Source organism: Lepidochelys kempii, chromosome 1 (genome assembly GCF_965140285.1).
Source record: "Lepidochelys kempii isolate rLepKem1 chromosome 1, rLepKem1.hap1, whole genome shotgun sequence".
Lineage (NCBI taxonomy): Eukaryota > Metazoa > Chordata > Testudines > Cheloniidae > Lepidochelys > Lepidochelys kempii.
This window is the reverse complement of record NC_136380.1, coordinates 304,176,428-304,198,636: the sequence shown is the minus strand read 5'-3', so window position 1 is coordinate 304,198,636 and position 22,209 is coordinate 304,176,428. Positions and strand designations below refer to the sequence as shown.

General features: G+C 42.6%; 1 protein-coding gene across 2 annotated transcripts in view; it reads right to left on the bottom strand.

The window, feature by feature from the left end:
• FOXP2 (forkhead box P2) overlaps positions 1–22,209 on the bottom strand; it is a 555,269-nt gene that overhangs the window by 393,769 nt on the left and 139,291 nt on the right. The window contains exon 3 of one of the 2 annotated variants that reach the window (XM_078851144.1): positions 3,595–3,745. The exons of the other annotated variant lie outside the window; for it this stretch is intronic. The gene's annotated coding sequence lies outside the window, so the exon portion shown is untranslated. The remainder of the gene's footprint in view (positions 1–3,594; positions 3,746–22,209) is intronic. 2 annotated transcript variants of the gene reach the window in all.

The window sequence follows — 22,209 nt, the reverse complement described above, 5'->3', positions numbered from 1 at the left end:
TATTTTCCAACTTTGTACTGAATGTGCATGTACAGAATGATAAATGTGATGGGTGTTAAATAAAATTATTAAACTCTTAGCATGATCTGATTAACTCTACAGTGAAACCCAATTTTCTGCCTAGACACAATTAGAAATGTAGACACACAAGAACTTCTGAAACAGGATCTGCTGCCTGGTTATGATTCTCCTGATATTTCTCAAACTTAGAGGATCATTTCTGAGCTGATGGTGCTAAGGTTGCCACTTGTCCGAGTTTTACCCAGACAGTCCAGTTTTTGGCTTCTGTGTCTGAGTAAAATTTAGAGTTGCCATTTGCCTGGTTTTCGACCAAAAAGTCCAGTCAAAAGGGGATCTGGCAGTGTCTGGTCAGATATACTGACCAGACATCAAAAGCCCGGTTACCACTGGGGTCACCTCCTACCTGCAAGCAGGCTCCTTGTCTGGCTGCAGCAGCTCCTGTCCCAGCACTTGAGCAGAAGGAGCCCAGATCTGGGTGGAGGGAGAGAGGTGAAGACTATCCAGCAAGCAACAGGAGAAAAGAGTAAAGAGAACAAGTAGAGCCTTGGGGAAAGAGGCTGAGTAAGGGGTAGGGCCTTAGGAGTCCGGTTACTAGCAGTTAGAAAGGTGGCAACCCTAGATGCAATCAAGTAATATATTTGCAAAACCTGCAGCTCTGTGCTGCATATATGTCTAATGCATAAAGAAGAGTATCTCCACCAGATAGTCTTCACAATGTCTTCAAACTCTAGGCAATTTGGGAGCATAACAAATCTTAGAAAACACAAACAAACAAACTCCTTCCACTAACACATTCTGCTGAGGCACAATGCACAGACACACTCATGAAGTAAAGCATGGTAGGCATGGACAGACCAACACAATCATACAGCCGGGAAAGAGTTATGCCAAAATGTACTAGCTATAACTGCAATTTGAAAGTGTCTGAACCTAACAAGGTGGAATATTTAGAAAAAGGTTAAAATAAAGTAATCAGAGGCATTGGCCTTTATATGTTTTACTTAAGATTAGGGCTGTCGATTAATTGCAGTTAACTCACATGATTAACTCAAAAATATTAACTGCGATTAAAAAAATTAGTCGCAATTAATTGCACTGTTAAACAATAGAATACCAATTGAAATTTATTAAATATTCCTGGATGTTTTTCTACATTTTCAAGTATATTGACTTCTATTACAAACACAGAATACAAAGTGTATGGTGCTCACTTTATATTATTATTTTTATTACAAATATTTGCACTGTAAAAATGATAAAAGAAATGCTATTTTTCAATTCACCTCATACAAGTACTGTAGTGCAATCTCTTTATCGTGAAAGTGTAATTTACAAATGCAGATTTTTTTTCTTAGATAACTGCACTCAAAAACAAAACAATGTAAAACTTTAGAACCTACAAGTCCACTCAGTCCTACTTCTTGTTCAGCCAATCGCTAAGACAAACAAGTTTGTTTACATTTATGGGAGATACTTCTGACTGCTTCTTATTTACAATGTCACCTGAAGGTGAGAACAGGCATTTGCATGGCATTTTTGTTGCCGGTGTTGCAAGGTATTTGCGTGCCAGATATGCTAAACATTCATGTGCCCCTTCATGCTTCGGCCACCATTCCAGAGGACATGCTTCCATGCTGATGATGCTTGTTAATAAAAATAACGCGTTAATTAAATTTGTGACTGAACTCCTTGGAGGAGAATTGTACGTCTCCTGTTCTGTTTTACTTGCATTCTGCCATATATTTCATGTTATAGCAGTCTTGGATGATGACCCAGCGCATGTTCATTTTAAAAACACTTTCACAGCAGATTTGACAAACCTCAAAGATGGTACCAATGTGAGATTTCTAGGGACAGATACAGCACCAAGGTTTAAGAATCTGAAGTGCCTTCCAAAATCTAAGGATGAGGTGTGGAGAATGCTTTCAGATATCTTAAAAGAGCAACAATGTGGAAACTACAGAACCCGAACCTCCAAAAAAGAAAATCAACCTTCTGCTGGTGGCATCTGACTCAGATGATGAAAATGAACATGCGTCAGCCCATTCTGCTTTGGATCATTATTGAGCAGAACCTATCATCACCATGGACGCATGTCTTTTGGAATGGTGGTTGAAGCATGAAGGGACATATGAATCTTTAGCACATCTGGCACATAAATATCTTGCAATGTCGGCTACAACAGTGAATCATAGAATCATAGAATCATAGAATATCAGGGTTGGAAGGGACCCCAGAAGGTCATCTAGTCCAACCCCCTGCTCAAAGCAGGACCAATTCCCAGTTAAATCATCCCAGCCAGGGCTTTGTCAAGCCTGACCTTAAAAACCTCTAAGGAAGGAGATTCTACCACCTCCCTAGGTAACGCATTCCAGTGTTTCACCACCCTCTTAGTGAAAAAGTTTTTCCTAATATCCAATCTAAACCTCCCCCACTGCAACTTGAGACCATTACTCCTCGTTCTGTCATCTGCTACCATTGAGAACAGTCTAGAGCCATCCTCTTTGGAACCCCCTTTCAGGTAGTTGAAAGCATCTATCAAATCCCCCCTCATTCTTCTCTTCTGCAGGCTAAACAATCCCAGCTCCCTCAGCCTCTCCTCATAAGTCATGTGTTCTAGACCCCTAATCATTTTTGTTGCCCTTCGCTGGACTCTCTCCAATTTATCCACATCCTTCTTGAAGTGTGGGGCCAAAACTGGACACAGTACTCCAGATGAGGCCTCACCAATGTCGAATAGAGGGGAACGATCATGTCCCTCGATCTGCTCGCTATGCCCCTACTTATACATCCCAAAATGCCATTGGCCTTCTTGGCAACAAGGGCACACTGCTGACTCATATCCAGCTTCTCGTCCACTGTCACCCCTAGGTCCTTTTCCGCAGAACTGCTGCCTAGCCATTCGGTCCCTAGTCTGTAGCTGTGCATTGGGTTCTTCCGTCCTAAGTGCAGGACCCTGCACTTATCCTTATTGAACCTCATCGGATTTCTTTTGGCCCAATCCTCCAATTTGTCTAGGTCCTTCTGTATCCTATCCCTCCCCTCCAGCGTATCTACCACTCCTCCCAGTTTAGTATCATCCGCAAATTTGCTGAGAGTGCAATCCACACCATCCTCCAGATCATTTATGAAGATATTGAACAAAACTGGCCCCAGGACCGACCCTTGGGGCACTCCACTTGATACCGGCTGCCAACTAGATATGGAGCCATTGATCACTACCCGTTGAGCCCGACAATCTAGCCAGCTTTCTACCCACCTTGTAGTGCATTCATCCAGCCCATACTTCCTTAACTTGCTGACAAGAATACTGTGGGAGACTGTGTCAAAAGCTTTGCTAAAGTCAAGAAACAATACATCCACTGCTTTCCCTTCATCCACAGAACCAGTAATCTCATCATAAAAGGCGATTAGATTAGTCAGGCATGACCTTCCCTAAAGTGCCATGTGAATGCCTGTTCTCACTTTCAGGTGATATTGTAAACAAGACGTGTGCAGCATTATCTCCTGCAAATTGTAACCTACTTAAGATTTCTCAACAACAAAAGGTTAAACATTTAGAAAATTTTGCACCTGGTAGTAAGCTTCTCTTTCTTTCTTTCTTTTTCTTTCTTTCTTTCTTTCAATACAGACATTTGTGTTGAGAGTCCTACTGACGCTTCTCGAGGGACACCACTGAGCCTATCCTCCATCTCTGCCAGATATCTACATGACCTCCACTCTCCTGCAGCATGTCAGAATGTACAGTAAAGAGAAGAGTAAAACATTAACCAGTTTTATTTATTTACTTATTCATTTAAACAAACTTCTCTGGTTACTCATCTCATTCCCATAAACCAATTTTATTACATCCATTCATATCTAGGCATCCTAAATTCATCATTTTGTTTCAAAAGGTCTTTTTTTAGCACAAAAGTTAATGAACTTCTAAGACTGAGTGTAGATCCCAAATAATTTACTAAAACTTTTATTAGCTAATTAAATGGCTGATCTTACAGTATTTTATCTAATCTTCTACCTTCAACTGATGAAAAGAGGATGTTTCACCACCTTGCACCCTTAGGGCTGGTGTCCTGGGGTGTATCTATCCCTCGCTGGTCCAGCAACCAAAGATTTAATGCCGGCATTGCCAGGCACTGCTGATTGGAAACCTCACAGCAGCTGGGAGGAGAAAAGGGCTGGAAGCAGAAAGATGGGGTGGCTACCAGAGGAGTGAGCAGGCTGGAGAAAGGAACTCCTGTTAGTAAGCTACTAAAGAGCTGCCCAGAGACAACAGCCCAGAAGGGGGATGAACTGACAGACAGGCTGGAGAGCCTGCAGAGACCCAGGGGGAGGTAGGAAGGAGCTCAGGGCACAGTCCGAGTCAAATAACCCTGATCCTGCTTATTTAGCTCAAAGGCCCTGAGCTGGAAGCCAGTGGAGTGGGTAAGCCTGGGTTCCCCTACTAACCCCCTGACAGACTTGAGAGTGAAGCAAGGGTTTTCAGACTTCTGGGTCCCAGGAATAGACTGACAGCCCCACTACTACACCATGTGAGCCCAGGGGCTGCACCACATTTGCCAGAAGGGGCACTCTTGCACGGATGCATCGCCTCACAGCAAGTCTACATTAAGAAACTGCAGTGCTGCAGCTGAACCAGTGCAGCTGCACTGCTGTGGCACTTTATTGAAGATGCTACTATGCCAACGGGGAGAGCTTCTCCCATCAGTGTAGTTAATCCACCTCCACGAGAGGCGGCAGCTATGTCAACGGGAGAAGCTCTCCCATTGGCATAGCGCTGTCTGCACTGGGGGTTAGGTCAGTATAAGTGCATTGCTCAGGGGTGTGGATTTTTCACACCTCTGAGTGACATCGTTATACTGATATAAATTAAAAAGTGTAGACTTGGCCTTAGTTTTCATGGCACTACTCACGGGGGCTTAACGTTTCTGATCACTCCTTTAGTGTGCTTTGCCAGATACTGCAGAGATCATTGTCAGGGTCTGTTATTATTACTACACTAATCTCGTTCAGTCACATGACCAAGGATATTCTCACCTATTCTTCTTTTTCGACTCTCTCAGATTACATGAGCTACCACACCTACTGGTGTCTAGCACATATTTCATGTTTGATATGTCCAAAATCTCTGCCACTGAAAACAGATAAGATGAAAATTTTCTGCTTTATCCCAATGGCTAGAATTCTATCCCAGGCACTAATTTCATCTCAAGTGTCCATTCATCTCCTTAAGAAACTGAATGTCCATTTTTATTCTAATTTATGTTACTCATCCGCACAGGCATTTGAACTAGGTTATTATTGTTTACTTTTAATTTGCAGTAGGGAAGCAACCATAGGCCCCAACTGGGATTGAGGTCTCATTGTGCTAGATGCTGCATAAATACATAGGAAGCCATAGCCTCTTAAAAAGACCAAAACAGACAAAGAGTAGGAGAAAAGATACAATATATAAGGAGAGCAATCAGTATGATCGTAGACATATGACTTATTAGTTACAATTATTTTCTCAGTACATTAGTTTTGCTTTCAATACATAGTTTATAAAATTGCCCGTGCCTACTATAATATTCCTTTTTAAAAACTTTCCTCAATTATGTTTTATACAAATTGGCATGGCCTCTTCACCCCCCTCCCCCCGCTCTTTTTTATTTTTGGTGACTATGCTTTATACATTTTATTTTGCTGATTGTCCTGGCCTTTAAAAAAAAAAGCCTATTTTCTAATAAATGGCATTACTTGCCCTTGACTATTCCAGTCATTTTGATTTGCTTTTTTAAATGTTTCATATATATTTATTTTAAAATGTTGCTCTAAACAATTGTTTAAAAAAACCCTTCTTTCAGTCAAAAAGTAGCAAAATAACATTCTGAGCCCATTGCGCAAAGCAAAAGTGTTATTTGATTTCTGTTTGTTTCCTTGATAATCTGCAAAAATCAGCAGTTTGAAATAGGTTTCCCAAACATTAGCGAGGTTTTACGGTGTCTTTAATCAATACATTTAAAAAACCGACACATTACACGGTGCTGCCACTGGCAATTAGAACCTAAACTATCATACAATTTCTTAAGGGGATAATCAATGGGCACAAAATGGGAGTGATAAATTAATTACTCCTGCCAACACCACCATCACTTTCACACCCAAGAATCATGGAATCATAGAACTAGAAGGGACCTTGAGAGGTCATCTAGTCCAGTCGCCTGCATTCATGGCAGGACTAAGTATTATCTAGACTGGGGTGGGAGAACTATGGCCCAGGGGCCACATCTGGCCCTCCAGACATTTTAATTCGGCCCTCGAGCTCCCACCAGGAAGTGGGGTCCGGGGCTTGCCTGCTCCGGCGCTCCAGCCGGGGAGCAGGGTTGGGATCTTGCCTATACATAGGGGCAGCCAGGGGGCTCTGCACACTGCCCCTGCCCCAAGCGCTGCCCCTTGGCAGGGAACCACAGCCAAAGGGAGCTGTAGGGGCGGCGCCTGCGGACAAGGCAGCGTGCAGAGCTGCCTGGCCACACCTCTGCGTAGGAGCAGAGGGGGGCATGCCGCTGCTTCTGGGAGCTGCTTGAGGTAAGTGCTGCCCAGAGCCTGCCCCCCTGACCTTCTCTCATGCCCCAGCCCTATTTCCCCCTCCTGCCGTCTGAACCCCTCAGTCCCAGCCCAGAGCACCCTCCTGCACTTCCAACCCCTCATCCCCAGCTCCACCCCAGAGCCCGCACCCCCAGTCAGAGCCCTCCCAACCTCCCGCACCCCACCCCACCCCAGTTTTGTGAGCATTCCTGGCCCACCATACAATTTCTATACCCAGCTGTGGCCCTTGGGTCAAACAGTTTGTCCACCTCTGATCTAGACCATCCCTGACAGGTGTTTGTCTAACTTGCTCTTAAAAATCTCCAATGATGGAGATTCCACAACCTTCCTAGGCAATTTGTTCCAGTGCTTAACCACTCTAACAGTTAGGAAGTTTTTCCTAATGTCCAACCTAAACCACCCTTGCTGCAATTTAAGCCCATTGCTTCTTGTCCTATCCCCAAAGGGTAAAGAGAACAAATTTTCTCTTTTCCTTTTAAGAACTTTTTATGTACTTGAAAACGGTTATCGTGTCCCATCTCAGCCTTCTCTTTTCCAGACTAAACAAACCCAATATGAATGAACAGTAAATAGTACACTGGTGATTTCTTCCGCCAATTTTACATTATAAATATATAAAAATAGACATCACATCACCAAGTGTGCCAGTTTTGCATAATTTCGTGGTTGAAGAATAAACTACAGAAAATATTAACCACCCACAGAGATCACCTTGACATGCTTTTGCTACAGAAAATCAAACATTATACAAACTAGTGAACCCTGAAGCATATTCAAAACATCACATCCTATTTGTAAAACATACACACAAAGAAAAATGCAATCAGTAAGAACATTTTTAAAAGTTATGTTCATTTTAACCGTATAAAAGGAAAAGACATTCCCCAAAATATACACACAAGTTTTGGGAATGAGCTCAAATTATGCTAGTCAAATTATGCTACCTACTGGTCAAATTATGCTCATTTACAATCATTCAACCCCAAAGGTGTAATGGAATAGAATTTGGCCCATACAGGTATAGATAGCTCATTTCAGAAATATACATAACTATAGAAAACAGACTGATGTGATAACAAATGCTCCAATCTGTTCTGATACGAGATTACTGATTTACAAATGAGAACTTAACTTGTTAGTTACATCAGAATTCCCAAATCCATAGTGCATGTGGGAGGGGGATGTTACTCATTGTAGTTCACTCAAAAGGACCAAAAATGCCTAAAACACCTAGTATCAGCTGTAAACCCACTATTTTAATTTCACCTCCAGCCTCACATGTCTCTGACTTTAGATTGACTTTGATCCTTTGGCAGGACTAATTTTACTTTGATTCTACATTCAAGACTAATTTTTCCTTTCTGATAGATCTGTGCAACCCTACTGGATTCAACAGTAATACATGGGTGTAAGAGAGGTGGAACTTAACCAGCAGGCTACAGTCATATATGTAAATATAGAAGAGAGGATACAGGGCCAGGTAGTAGCACCCACAAAGAAGAAAATGGAGATATAGTGAATATGTGTCAACAGTATGAAGGTACATACTACGGTAGGTTATAGTAATAAAAGTATCATATGTTAAGATCCTTTATTTGGCACTAGTTAGACCTCAGGTACTGGAGGGAAAAATTCTGCATTGTCATGGAACTGGATCAGATGGTCTAATAGGACCTTCTCATCTCTTCATTGCTATGACTGTTAGCTTGAGTCCTGACTAGCTTTGAGAACATGAACACACACTCGCTCTCTCTCTCCTTATATATGTATATAAGAGGACAGCAAAAATAAAGAGAGATTTGGAACTAAGGCCTACTAGGAAAGGTTAGCAGAACTAGGCACATATCTTTTAGAGAAAATTCAACAGTGCAGGTCTTGTGGGGAAAGAGATGGTCTACAAATACATAGAATCATAGAATCATAGAATCATAGAATATCAGGGTTGGAAGGGACCCCAGAAGGTCATCTAGTCCAACCCCCTGCTCAAAGCAGGACCAATTCCCAGTTAAATCATCCCAGCCAGGGCTTTGTCAAGCCTGACCTTAAAAACCTCTAAGGAAGGAGATTCTACCACCTCCCTAGGTAACGCATTCCAGTGTTTCACCACCCTCTTAGTGAAAAAGTTTTTCCTAATATCCAATCTAAACCTCCCCCACTGCAACTTGAGACCATTACTCCTCGTTCTGTCATCTGCTACCATTGAGAACAGTCTAGAGCCATCCTCTTTGGAACCCCCTTTCAGGTAGTTGAAAGCACCTATCAAATCCCCCCTCATTCTTCTCTTCTGCAGGCTAAACAATCCCAGCTCCCTCAGCCTCTCCTCATAACTCATGTGTTCCAGTCCCCTAATCATTTTTGTTGCCCTTCGCTGGACTCTCTCCAATTTATCCATATCCTTCTTGAAGTGTGGGACCCAAAACTGGACACAGTACTCCAGATGAGGCCTCACCAATGTCGAATAGAGGGGAACGATCACGTCCCTCGATCTGCTCGCTATGCCCCTACTTATACATCCCAAAATGCCAATGGCCTTCTTGGCAACAAGGGCACACTGCTGACTCATATCCAGCTTCTCGTCCACTGTCACCCCTAGGTCCTTTTCTGCAGAACTGCTGCCTAGCCATTAGGTCCCTAGTCTGTAGCTGTGCATTGGGTTCTTCCGTCCTAAGTGCAGGACCCTGCACTTATCCTTATTGAACCTCATCAGATTCCTTTTGGCCCAATCTTCCAATTCGTCTAGGTCCTTCTGTATCCTATCCCTCCCCTCTAGCGTATCTACCACTCCTCCCAGTTTAGTATCATCCGCAAATTTGCTGAGAGTGCAATCCACACCATCCTCCAGATCATTTATGAAGATATTGAATAAAACCGGCCCCAGGACCGACCCTTGGGGCACTCCACTTGATACCGGCTGCCAACTAGACATGGAGCCATTGATCACTACCCGTTGAGCCCGACAATTTAGCCAGCTTTCTACCCACCTTATAGTGCATTCATCCAGCCCATACTTCCTTAACTTGCTGACAAGAATACTATGGGAGACCGTGTCAAAAGCTTTGCTAAAGTCAAGAAACAATACATCCACTGCTTTCCCTTCATCCACAGAACCAGTAATCTCATCATAAAAGGCGATTAGATTAGTCAGGCATGACCTTCCCTTGGTGAATCCATGCTGGCTGTTCCTGATCACTTTCCTCTCATGCAAGTGCTTCAGGATTGATTCTTTGAGGACCTGCTCCATGATTTTTCCAGGGACTGAGGTGAGGCTGACTGGCCTGTAGTTCCCAGGATCTTCCTTCTTCCCTTTTTTAAAGATTGGCACTACATTAGCCTTTTTCCAGTCATCCGGGACTTCCCCGGTTCGCCACGAGTTTTCAAAGATAATGGCCAGTGGCTCTGCAATCACAGCCGCCAATTCCTTCAGCACTCTCGGATGCAACTCGTCCGGCCCCATGGACTTGTGCACGTCCAGCTTTTCTAAATAGTCCCTAACCGCCTCTATCTCCACAGAGGGCTGGCCATCTCTTCCGCATTTTGTGATGCCCAGCGCAGCAGTCTGGGAGCTGACCTTGTTAGTGAAAACAGAGGCAAAAAAAGCATTGAGTACATTAGCTTTTTCCACATCCTCTGTCACTAGGTTGCCTCCCTCATTCAGTAAGGGGCCCACACATTCCTTGGCTTTCTTCTTGTTGCCAACATACCTGAAGAAACCCTTCTTGTTACTCTTGACATCTCTGGCTAGCTGCAGCTCCAGGTGCGATTTGGCCCTCCTGATAACATTCCTACATGCCCGAGCAATATTTTTATACTCTTCCCTGGTCATATGTCCAACCTTCCACTTCTTGTAAGCTTCTTTTTTATGTTTAAGATCCGCTAGGATTTCACCATTAAGCCAAGCTGGTCGCCTGCCATATTTACTATTCTTTCGACTCATCGGGATGGTTTGTCCCTGTAACCTCAACAGGGATTCCTTGAAATACAGCCAGCTCTCCTGGACTCCTTTCCCCTTCAAGTTAGCATATGTTAATGTTACCAGAATTACAGAAAAGGGATATGGAAAAGACCCATTCGTTCACAAAAATCTATCCTCTGACTTCCACCAGGGTGGCACTATTTTCTACATTACATTTTCTAGTACTTTGTCTAGTTTAATTAGTTTTGACACTTATTGTCAGCCGCTTTTCTTGGGAAACTTCTAGAGCGTATTCACTGTCAAGAAATTATCATTAGCATTTTCTAATGTCTCTATCCCATTGGGTTTTCCCCCTACTATTACTTTACCTTTTCCAGGGCATAGAAAACAAAAAGCATCTCCACTACAAATATAAGGTAGCCCCTTGCACTCACTTCACACTTTTGCCTCAGCACTACTGGAACCATGCCCAAGCTTTAGCAGGTGCAGTTTCTGAAGGAGCCTCCTGTATCCACTGTGGAATAAAATCCATATGGCAAGTGGAAATCTGCTTTTGGAAGACCCTAGCATGTGGACTTCCAGACAACCAAAGAGAGAATGGCAAGTTTGCCATACCTCGTGATCTTTAATGCCAGCCCAGACTCCCACCCCATTTAGATTACTGTCAGTTTAATATATAGTTCATGATTTCAAGAAATTGGAAAGAATTGCAAATTTCAGAATAATATTGTTATAGTTATCACAGGACATTTTATCAAGTGTCAACTGACCTTGGTAAACTGGGGACAGGGATGGGGGAGGTGCAGGAAGGACAGAGGGACTAGAAGCGGGCGGGGGGGGGAGAGGGGGAAATGGTTACTTTTTAATGTAACTGTAGTTCTTCACTGTTCTGTAACTGCTCTTCTAGATGTGGGTGCAGACGTGTATTCCAGTGAGATGTATGCACGCCTGGGGCTGTCAGAAGAAACACTGTGAGTGATACTGTTGCTGTTGCTACTGACTGTGTAGAGGCACCTCGTTGTGGCTGGGACAAACTCCCAACAAATCTAAAGTAGCCCAGGAGTCGTTAAACCAATGCAGAGCCTCCTCGGTTTTGTCTTAGAACAAAAAAGTCAGTCCTCTATGTTTTGCTGCACATCCAGAACTATACCAAAATCCTGTAATGCCAAGGCCCTCCTCAGGTTCACAGCTGATGCCATAACTCTGGCTGAAGCATCCACCACATACAAAGATCACTGCAACAAATTTTGGCCAACATATGGCCCTCTGCAATGAATGCCAGCCGATCAGAAGAGTCCTCTGGTGCCAAAGTGGATCTAATGGCCTGCTCACAAGATGCTACTTCAAGTGCGACTCCCTAACAACCTACATTCTTTTCTTGAATGACTTGCAGATGGAGCACCTTTCTTTAATGTGCCGGTCTTCCAGATACAACAAACACCACAAGTGAGAGTCAGTGTTGGGAACAGCCACCCCACACAATGGCCAATGCTAAAACACCCTGGTAAGGATATTACCCAAGGCAGCAAACTACCTAACTAAAAACTAAAACTAAGCCTAAGGGTACTACTAAACTATATTAGCAAACAACAACAAGAAATCTCGGAAGACTGAGACTGACAGCATGAGGTAAAACACCACACACAATGCTCCAGCCACAAGTGGTAAGAAGGAACTCAAGGGGGTTGAGGCAGCATGACCCAGTAGATGGGTGGAGTATGTCTATTTTAATTTTACTCTTGTTGTTGTGATCGTGTACATGTCCGAAGAGTCAGGAAGCCTTTGTAGTTCACTGAAGGATCCTGGTAGGAAACAGGCTGGCTTCTCTGCTTACACATCATTGCTTCCACAAGCCCCACTACTACTGACAGGCTAAGAACTGTGCCGCTTCTACTATACTTATTTGTTCTCTCTAGGGTGACCAAATTTCTCAAAGGGAAAATGCAACTCTGCATAGGGCTAGCCTGAGCCCCCTCTCCTCCGCAAAGCTGGTCTGAGCTGCTCGTCCAAGCCTCACCCTGCACGCCACCTATTCACCCTTCTCCCTCCCCTCCCACTGGGCTGGCCCGAGCCACTCTCCCAAGCCCCCCCCCCCCCCCCACACACACACGGGTCTGGCATTGCTGCTTGCCCAAGCCCGCCTCCTCATGCAGCGCGGCTTGCTGAAGCCTGCTCGCCCCCTGCGTGAGGCTGGGGTTGGTGTCGCTGTTCGCTAGAGCCCTACCTGCCCCCCACCAGAGCCCTGCCTCCCCTCCCTGTTGGGCTGGGATTGCAGCTCTCCCCTACCCCCCACCACATTCTTCTGCATCCTATTTTTTGATCAAATGTGGGCACATGTCCCGTTTGCCAAAAAAGTCACAACAGCCGGGACAGGGCTTAAAAAAGGGAAGAGTCCTGGCCCAAATGGGATGTATGCTAACCCTAGTTATCTCATCAGTGCTCCCCTCTGCAGTCTGTTTCTCAATCTCATCCACCTGTTACATCATGTGTTTTAGACTATAAACTCTCTGGGGGCATGGACTGTTCTTTCGGGCCAGATTTTCAAAAGTGCTTTGGTGTCTAAAGATGCAGATAGGCATCAAGTGGGATTTTCAAAAGAGTCTATGCACATTAGGTGCCTCACATCTAACAATCAATGAGTTTTAAGCTCTTAACTACATTAGATACTATTGAAAATCCTACAAGATGTCTATCTTCAACTTCAGATGCCTACGTATCTTTGAAAAACTGTCCTGTCGTGCCTAGAACAATGAAGCTCAACCTGGTTTTGAGCCGTAGGTGGTACCACAAAATAAAACATTGCATAATAAGAATAAAATACACAAATACTATAGCAATTATCTTTATCCTTCTCCCACTCCAGCTGCTCAAAATATCAGTTCAGCCAAACTTCCTCAAATGGCTTTTCTCTTGGAAACTTACAACATTGTCATGGACAGGACTGGGGAAGAGGACAGTGGCAGTTCTAGGACCAGAGGATGAGTTCAGTGCTGCTGATGCAGTAGAAGCTGTACCAAAAAGGTACCTGTGCACCCCACTGTAGGATAACAGCCTTTTGCTGAACAGCGAGAGGATGGGATTGTCTCTCCCACTGAGCAGTGAGACCTACCAGTTGAACAAAGCCTTGGTAATTCATTATCTACCCAGGCCAAACAAAGCTAAAGTGATATAAAACCATATTGAAATGGAAAATATGTCAACTGATGCCATCCTCTAGTGACTCAGCTTGGTCATCTGTCCTGTGTTGACCTCTTCTGAGCATAGGACCCATAGCGATTGCCAAACCACTTTGCAAAGGGGAACTAGAGCGTATACATGCTCCCATCCTGCTACGACCTGGTGTGTTCCCGTGTACATGTTCTATTCTAAATATCCATGTGGCTGGCTTTGTTGTGCTTTGTCCCATCCTGACTTTGCTACAAGCCAAAATTGTAAAAGATAGCCCCATGGTATTTCCACACAAAGTTTCCATTAGAATTTGAAAATTCAATACATTTTATATTAGCCTAGGATTTCACAAAATCAGCTGATTTTTCAAAAGCAACTTGAAGACCTCAAAATTTTACTGAAAGCCAAACGTTTGGAAAGCAGATGATACAATATAATGTGAAATAATGAAAAATTTCACACAACAGTTTTCAATAATAATACCTAACTCTTAGATACTTACCAGCTGGGGGAAAGGGGCTACTGCCATCAGTTTCCTCATGAATGTCAAATGCAATTAAAATAGTTGAAAACACATATTCTCATCTATTACGATAAGAAATGCTTCACTCGCCATGTAAATTCCCAAAGTGTTGTACTGAACAAATCAGGTTTATGAGCATTTTTATGAAGTAAAATGTTGTGAGCAATTAGCTGCTGAAGTGTCATAAGTTAGTTACTGAGAGCTCTCCCACATGTTTTCATTGCACTCTCAGCACATCCTCAGTTTAGTGATGTAGGGAAAATCTCCATACTTATTTGCAGCACCAGGGGCATTTAAAAGAAAAAAATTTAAAAGAAATTTTAAAAGAATTTAAAAGAAAAAAAACTGCACACAAAACATAGTGCAATATAGGTTCTATTATGGTACAGTCTGTGCAATAAAGATGTGGACCAAGCAGAAAGCCAACATCAATATTTCAAATGCTACAAAGAAAGTTTGCACAGTATTAAGGAGCAATTAGAAAAATGAAACTATAGGGCAGGTTCTGCCTGGCCCATATCTGGGTGCTCAAAGGACAGGAAAGCACATAAAACCTTCACCGTTGTCGCCAGCAGTCAGTCCTTTCATTTAGGGGAATGCAGTCCCTCCCTACTCTCCTGGGGCACATTACCCCAAAAATGAGCAAAAATGGCCTCTCTTCCACCAGTCTACACACTTGGCTGGCACAAGAAGTACTGTAATAAACTGGATCCCATAAAGGATAGACATGAGCATTGTAGAGATCTTGGAGGCTTTCTGTCACCACGGAACGGAATGCTTCCTGGTGTTTCCCCTGCAATGATGCAGCTCCACTCCTCTGCTTACTAAGGGCTCTTCCTCAAAAAGCTCGATGCCCTAACTCCATATGCCTGAAAAAAATTAAATGCCATAATACGTAGATTGGTTATAAATATGAGAGCAGATCCTTAGCTACTGTAAATTGGCAAACCACCACTAACTTCTCAACATACTACCTCAAAACCTGATGATCACTCAATTTTTTGCATGAATTTAATCCCTTTGAAAAAAGAACTCCTATTGAAACCATAATTCATTATCAGTCAGTTTTATTATCATAATCAACAATTCATATAAATCTGTGAGTTTTACTGGATAAAACACACACTAATTTTGGAAGCCAGACTGTTTGCTATTGACACCCAATACAGGAATAGCTAAGATTCACAATATACAGGCCACCAACTCTAGCCAGTGTCTGAGTGTTCTTTCCCTTTCCAATAACAATTAACTTGCCATTCAGTATTGTCCAGATATGGTTCAGCAGGATAGTCATAGAAATACGAGGACATACTTTTGGAATCATTAAAATGTTTAAAAGGAACGTTATAGCCCCATTAACTCTAAGAGAATGTTCCCTTCCAAATGCAGTCCAATAGCAGAGCAGAATACTACAGCAAGGTTTCAATGACCTCCCAGGCCATGGGAGACAGTGGTATACTTCTGTGCATCATTACTTGCCATTTATCAAGCACTGTTGGTGGAAAATGTTTAAAATTGTCCTCCAGAAACTACTACTTCTCAAATGGCAAACGACCAACCCAACACTACTTGATGAACCAAACCCACAAGTTTTCCCCGAGTTTGTTCTCTAGTAATTGTCTGGTAACCCCCACAACCAAGGTTAAAAACTGATTCTAGTCACTTTATAATAGCAACGATTAGAGTTGTGTTTTCTGTTAATAATGGTTAGAATGCAATAAAATACTTTTCTTCACTTCTCTGTTTATATGAGACTCTTGGTCTTCACATTTCTTTCCTGTGGTATCTTCGCTTAACAAAAACTCAGAAGATGGTCTTCACATAACAAGCAAAGTGTTTACTGCTTCCAGCACAGAAAACCATCTGCTTATTGTCACTGATGGTATGAGTTTTTGCTTTATTCCCTGCCGGGCCCACACAGTATTTGCGTTGGAGCTCACGTGCATACTTAAGTGCACCAGAATGTATGAGTGCATTTGGAAAAAGTAAAGCCTTATGAATGCTATCCAGCAAGTGGCCCAGGTCAAGCAGTGGGAAGGCCTTAAAGGCAGGTTTTGCATTATTCAGCTACTTTCACAAGTCCAAAGTATCTATTCTACATGAAAATATTTGTTTTCCAGCCCATTTTCACCACAGGGACACTTATTTCAGTTGTGGCCTACTGTGTTGGTGTATGGTTTGAAGCTGGAAGAAAGGGTGTTTTGTTGGTGTTTGATAACCAGAGCTGCCAGAAGTTTACTTTTATTATTATTATTGCAACTGAAAACATTTTGGGAGCACAGGTATTCTCCATGTCCCCTACTACAAAACAAAATGACTTTAGAAGGAAGAAATATAAATAAATAATTGCAAAGAGATTATGAAAGAATTATTGCATTGTTACTGGATTGCCAAGAGTTCAGATGGCATTCTCAGAGGTTTTCAGGAGAATTAACGTGGTGTTAAATCAGGATTTCAAAAAAGAATCTGAAATGGCTGCACTTGCTCGAACAGCTTTCAACTTATTTTCCTATGTCAACACAATGGTTCCTAAGTCTAATGCTTGCTGCTAAAAGATTAATTCTAATGGCATGGGAAAAAAATCTTCTCTCTCCCACACAGAAATCAGTGGTGTAATAGATAGTTAGAGCTAGCTAAATTGAAGAAGTCACACATATAGGACTATGAAACTATCACTTTACAAAGGATAAAAAGGTACTCTAGACTCTGTTGAGGAAAGGAAAAACTTGGGCTTTACAGAAGTGACTACAAAAATGAACACTGATTATAGACATTTCAATTACACTAACTTTGACTGTAATTATGCAAATACTTACAAAACAGTACAGACTTCTGGAAGCAATATTGTTCCATCAAAATAGAGGGGACAACAACTCACCACGTCATAGGTTATTTGGTACTTATTGACATGGTTATAGGCTAACTGCACCTCTGTTGCCCTTCAGATCTCTCCGAGTGTACCTCAAAAGGTGCCAGACCTTATGCCTTTACCTATCCCAGAGTGGAATTCCATAATTTGCCCACTGTTAAACTGGACCATGAGCCCCAGTAACCCTGTTTGTCAACCATATTTAGACAGCAGGTATGACTGGGTTCGCCATCTAGGGCTCTTCCCTTTAAAAGTCTGTGACTGGTGACCAAATAGTTATATTAAACCAAAGAATTATTTAACAGCAGGAACAAGGCATTTAGTTTAGAGTGGACAAAAACTGATGATTTTTTTAAAAAAATCTGATTTTTAAAAATTTAAATTTTTATTCTTAAAAATAAACACTCAAAATTATAACAATCTATGTCAACACCCAAACTTACTATAATCTATCAAAATAATTTAATTTAAATAACTAAATAATATTCAAGCAATAATGTGACACAAAGGCCCACTGGTGGTTCACTATGCTGTGTCAGCAACTTTTGTCAGGCCTTACAAACTCACAACACCTAACTCATTGCTGTCACTGTGTTTATTCAAAAAGTGTCTTGCAAGGTATCAAATGAAAGCCTGTGATATGCTGGTCACTAATATCATTGTGAAATGTAAGTATTAACACTACGGGAGGAATTATGGATACTTATTCATACTCCATTTAAAAATCTGTAAACAAACACAGGGAGAAATAGATTTTCTTCCAGACATGGGGGGAAGATAGTTATCTCTTTGCTTCTAATGTAAATTAAAGCAGTGAAATCAACAAAAAAGAAGCCCCGTATGCATATAAATCAACAGGAAAAGTGAGGTTAACTGGAGGATATGAAATCAGCATGGGAAGACATCACAAACTAAAGTCACATGTGGTTGTCTTGTCTGTGGGGTCAAAACAATGAGTCTTGGGGAAATATAACGTGAAGCAAATAGACATTTTGGTATCCATTTCACTGAGGAACATTCCTGGTGGAGAAGAATGATTCATGAAAAATCTGAATCCTGATTGAACTGAACATCAGCCAGCTCTGAAGAAAAGGACTTTGAGGGTATGAAAACTGCTTTTAGCAAAATGATTGTAGCTTGTTAAGTTTTAGTCACTAGAAAGCATTGTTATACTTTTGTTTTATTTCTAACCATTTTCTGTTTCTATTATCTTTGCTTAGTATCACTTAAATCTCTGGCCTTTAGTAATAAACATATTCTTATTTTGTTATGAATTCATCTCAGTGCTGTTATACTAGAATAAGGAATGCATCCTCAGCTGAGCCAACAGGCCGGTGTGCACACTGTCTCTTTCAAGAGAGCTGACATGGTCATTTCAGTGAGTGCCCAGTGACAAGGGATAGATACTGCAGGGGAACACTCTTCAAGGAAGTTTGAAAAGTGAAGTGCACCTGCAAGGTGAAGATCCAGGAAAGGTGCAGAAACAGAGGAAAATATGATTACAAATGGGAGAGTGCATGGTCTTTTGCTTAGAGAACAAAACCAGGAATTAGAAGTGGCATTGCCTCTAATTAACCCCACCTTGAGCAAAGTTAACTGAGCTGTACCTCAGTTCCAGTGTTGCTTATATGGTCCAGGTAGCATAGGGTCTATTTTATTACCCCTCTTATTCAACATGTACATGAAGCCATTGGGCTGTTAAACAGGAGACTGATGGGAGGCTGCTGGATGTACCAAATGCACATGACATCTAGTTTTATGACTCATATCTGATCTGTGTGGTGCAGTGGAACACTGAATGTGTCAGACTGAGTCTGGATGAGGGCTAGCTGGCTGAGACGCAACCTGGGCAAGACTGAGATTACATTGGTATCTGCAAGCAACCAGATGAGTACAGAATACAGAAAAAATATAGTAAAAACACTTACACTGAGTGACTGAATCCACCATTTACACCCCAAGTTTGCAATTTAGGTGTAATATTCAATCCTGGGCTGCTGTTCAGTGATCAGATAATAGTTGCAGACAAGAAGCTTCGCAGCCAGTTCAAGCCACAGAACACTGGTACGGAGTGCTCCCTATGTGACTCTGCTTTCTCCTGGGCATTTCCTGGGCCACCCCATCAATCCTGCAGCTTCTGTGCCACAGCTCGGCCAAGCAACTTCTCCAACTCCCTCCCCTGATCCACCTTTACCCTCATGCTCTTTCTTGACCCCACCCCTTAGCCTCTCTTGAAGACCCAACTCTCCCCCTGGCCCCCAACATTTCCTCATTTAACCAAACCCTCACAACTGTGTCTCTACCCAGCTTCTAAGCTGCCACTCCACATACATATAATTGTCAACACCTAAAAACTCTACACTGGGCTTTCCTCAGCAGCTCTATCATCTCACTCCCATACCTTCCATCCTACCCACAAACTATTCAAACCAGGTCTCAACTGAGATTCCTTTGAGGATAAATTAATTCAGGGTTAAAGAGGTTAAAGCTGATGCTGAGCCCTAGGCTAGCCAGTTTACCCCACTCCTGTGTCACACCCCAGTATTACTGACAAGTTATTTTACCTTCCATATATTAAAAATTTTAACATCTTTAATTAATTCTTATACATAAATAGTTACGGTTGAATTGCAGAACCCAAATCAGATTACTAATTACTGATACATTAAGTGAAGTGGAACAGGGACCATAAGGGTGAGTGTGACACTCTCCTCAAGACACCCAGAACTGTAAGCCACTGTGTTACCCATCTGCCTCAGCAAGGGAGAGCTTTGCTGGGGCTTAAACTGTGTCAGTTCCCTGCCACAGCAGTCTGTCTGCATCACCAGCAAACTCCTCAAGCCTCGGCCAATCTAAACCTTGCCTTGCAGGTAACATTTAGTGAACCCCAGTTCCTGGGTTCTCCAGAGATGTCTTTCTGCAGAGTTCAGTCCCTCTCACTGAACACTCAGAAATTATTACGTTCACTGCCTCAAAGAGACAGTGCACACACCAGCCTGTTAGGTTAGCTGACAGACTTGACATTGAATTTCTTTTGTACCGATTTTGCCTGCTCATGATGACTTGAGGCTATTTGAAAATTCATGGTAGATCTAATAAGGCGATGGTCTGTCCAACAGTTCCATGCATGGCCCTCATGATGAGGACATCCTTCCAATCTCGAACTTTGAAAACAACATAGTCAAGAAGGTGCCAATGTCCGGAATGAAGGTGTCTCCAGGTGGCCTTACACTTCTCACTTTGTCTAAAGATGGTGTTTGTGATGACCAGGCCCTGTCCTATGCATTTGCCCAGGAGGAAGGTGCTGTTGGAGTTAGATACAGTGACTTGGGAGAAACTTCAGCAGTGTCTCCAAGAGACGTTCACTGCTATGCCTACAATTGATGATAGTAATGAAAATTTCTGGAAGGGATTAAAGGCTGCCATTCTCTCAGCATGTATTAAGTCCATTGGCTATGACATCCACCATCACCAAGATTGATTTGATGAGAATGATGTTGAGATTCAGGACCTGCTCCACTGGAAAAGAAAAGCTCATTGCATATGGAAAAATGACATGCTACAGAAGCAGAAGAAAGAGTCATAAAAGCAACTCAAGACTGAAGCAAAAAGGAAAATCTGCAACACCGAAAACAAGTGGTGGTGAGAAAAGGCCAAGGAGATTGAGGTTTACACCGATAAACATGACATAAGGAGCTTTTTTCAGGCAATATGGGCCATTTACAGTCCATGCTCTGATGGTCCCATACCACTCCAAGCTCAAGATGGGTCAATGTATTTTAAGGACAGCGAAGCCATCAAAGTCAGACGGAAGGAGTATTCTGAGTCACTCCTGAACTGTGAGTCAACTCCCTCTGATGCCACTATCAAATCCACTCCTGAATGACATGAAAGAGCATCTCCTGCTGAAGCCCTCCCTCCCCCTTGAAAAGGTAACATGAGCCATTATGCAAACCAAGAACAACAAGGCAGCAGGGCCAGATGGCATATCAGCTGAAGTTTAAAAGTTTGGAGGTGAAGAATGGTAAGGAAGCTCCACAAACTTTTTCTTCATATCTGGTATAATGAGAAGATTCCAGAAGACTTGAGAAATGCCAATATTGTTACAATCTTTAAGAAAGACGATAAGTTGGAGTGTGGAAATTATCGAGGCATTGCTTTGCTGTCTACAGCAGGGAAAATTCTCCCCTGTATCCTCTTAAACCGATCACTCCCCCTTGCTGAGGAAATATTGCCAGAATCTCAGTGCAGCTTCAGACCATCCCATGAGATAACCAACATGATCTTCGCTGCCCGCAAAATCCAGGAAAAGTCTCAGGAGCAAAATCAGGACCTGTATATGGATGTCATCCATTTGACAAAGGCCTTCGACTGTGTCAATCATGAAGCTCTGTGGAATGTGTTGACTAGGTTTGGCTGCTCTTCAAAATGTATGAAGGTCCTAAGGCTTCTTCATGATCAGATGACTGCCACTGTTCCCTGTAATGGCCTGGAGATGGACCCTTTAGGCATTAAAACTGGGATTAAGCCAGGATGCGTTATTGCCCCAACCCTGTTCTCCATCTATTTAGCAGTCATTTTGGTCCTCGTTAAAGACTGCCTCTCCAATGGAGTTGACATTCAATACAGAATGGATGGGTGGCTTTTTAATCTTTGATGTCTCCGCTCGCAAACTAAAGTCCTCAGGGCGTCCATTACGGATCTTTAGTATGCTGATGACTGTGTCATTCTTGCGCGCACAGAGAATGACCTTCAGTCCACACTGGATTTTTTTGCACAAGCTTACTGAAACCTAGGACTCTCACTCAATATTGAGAAGACTAACATGCTCCATCAGCCTGCTTCAAACCTTGCACATGACCCACCACAAATCACCATTGAGGGGCAAACTTTGGAAACAGTCAAGCACTTCTGCAACCTCGATAGCCAACTTTCTCAAAATGCAAAAATCGACAGTGAGATCCAGCACAGGATCCAGTGTGCAAGTGCTTCCTTTGGGAAATTGCTCCGATGCATTTTCACAGATCATGATCTAAGAAAGGACACCGAGATCCAGGTCTATAAGACAATTGTTATTCCTACACTCCTTTATGGATGTGAAACCTGGGTGACCTATCGACAGCACCT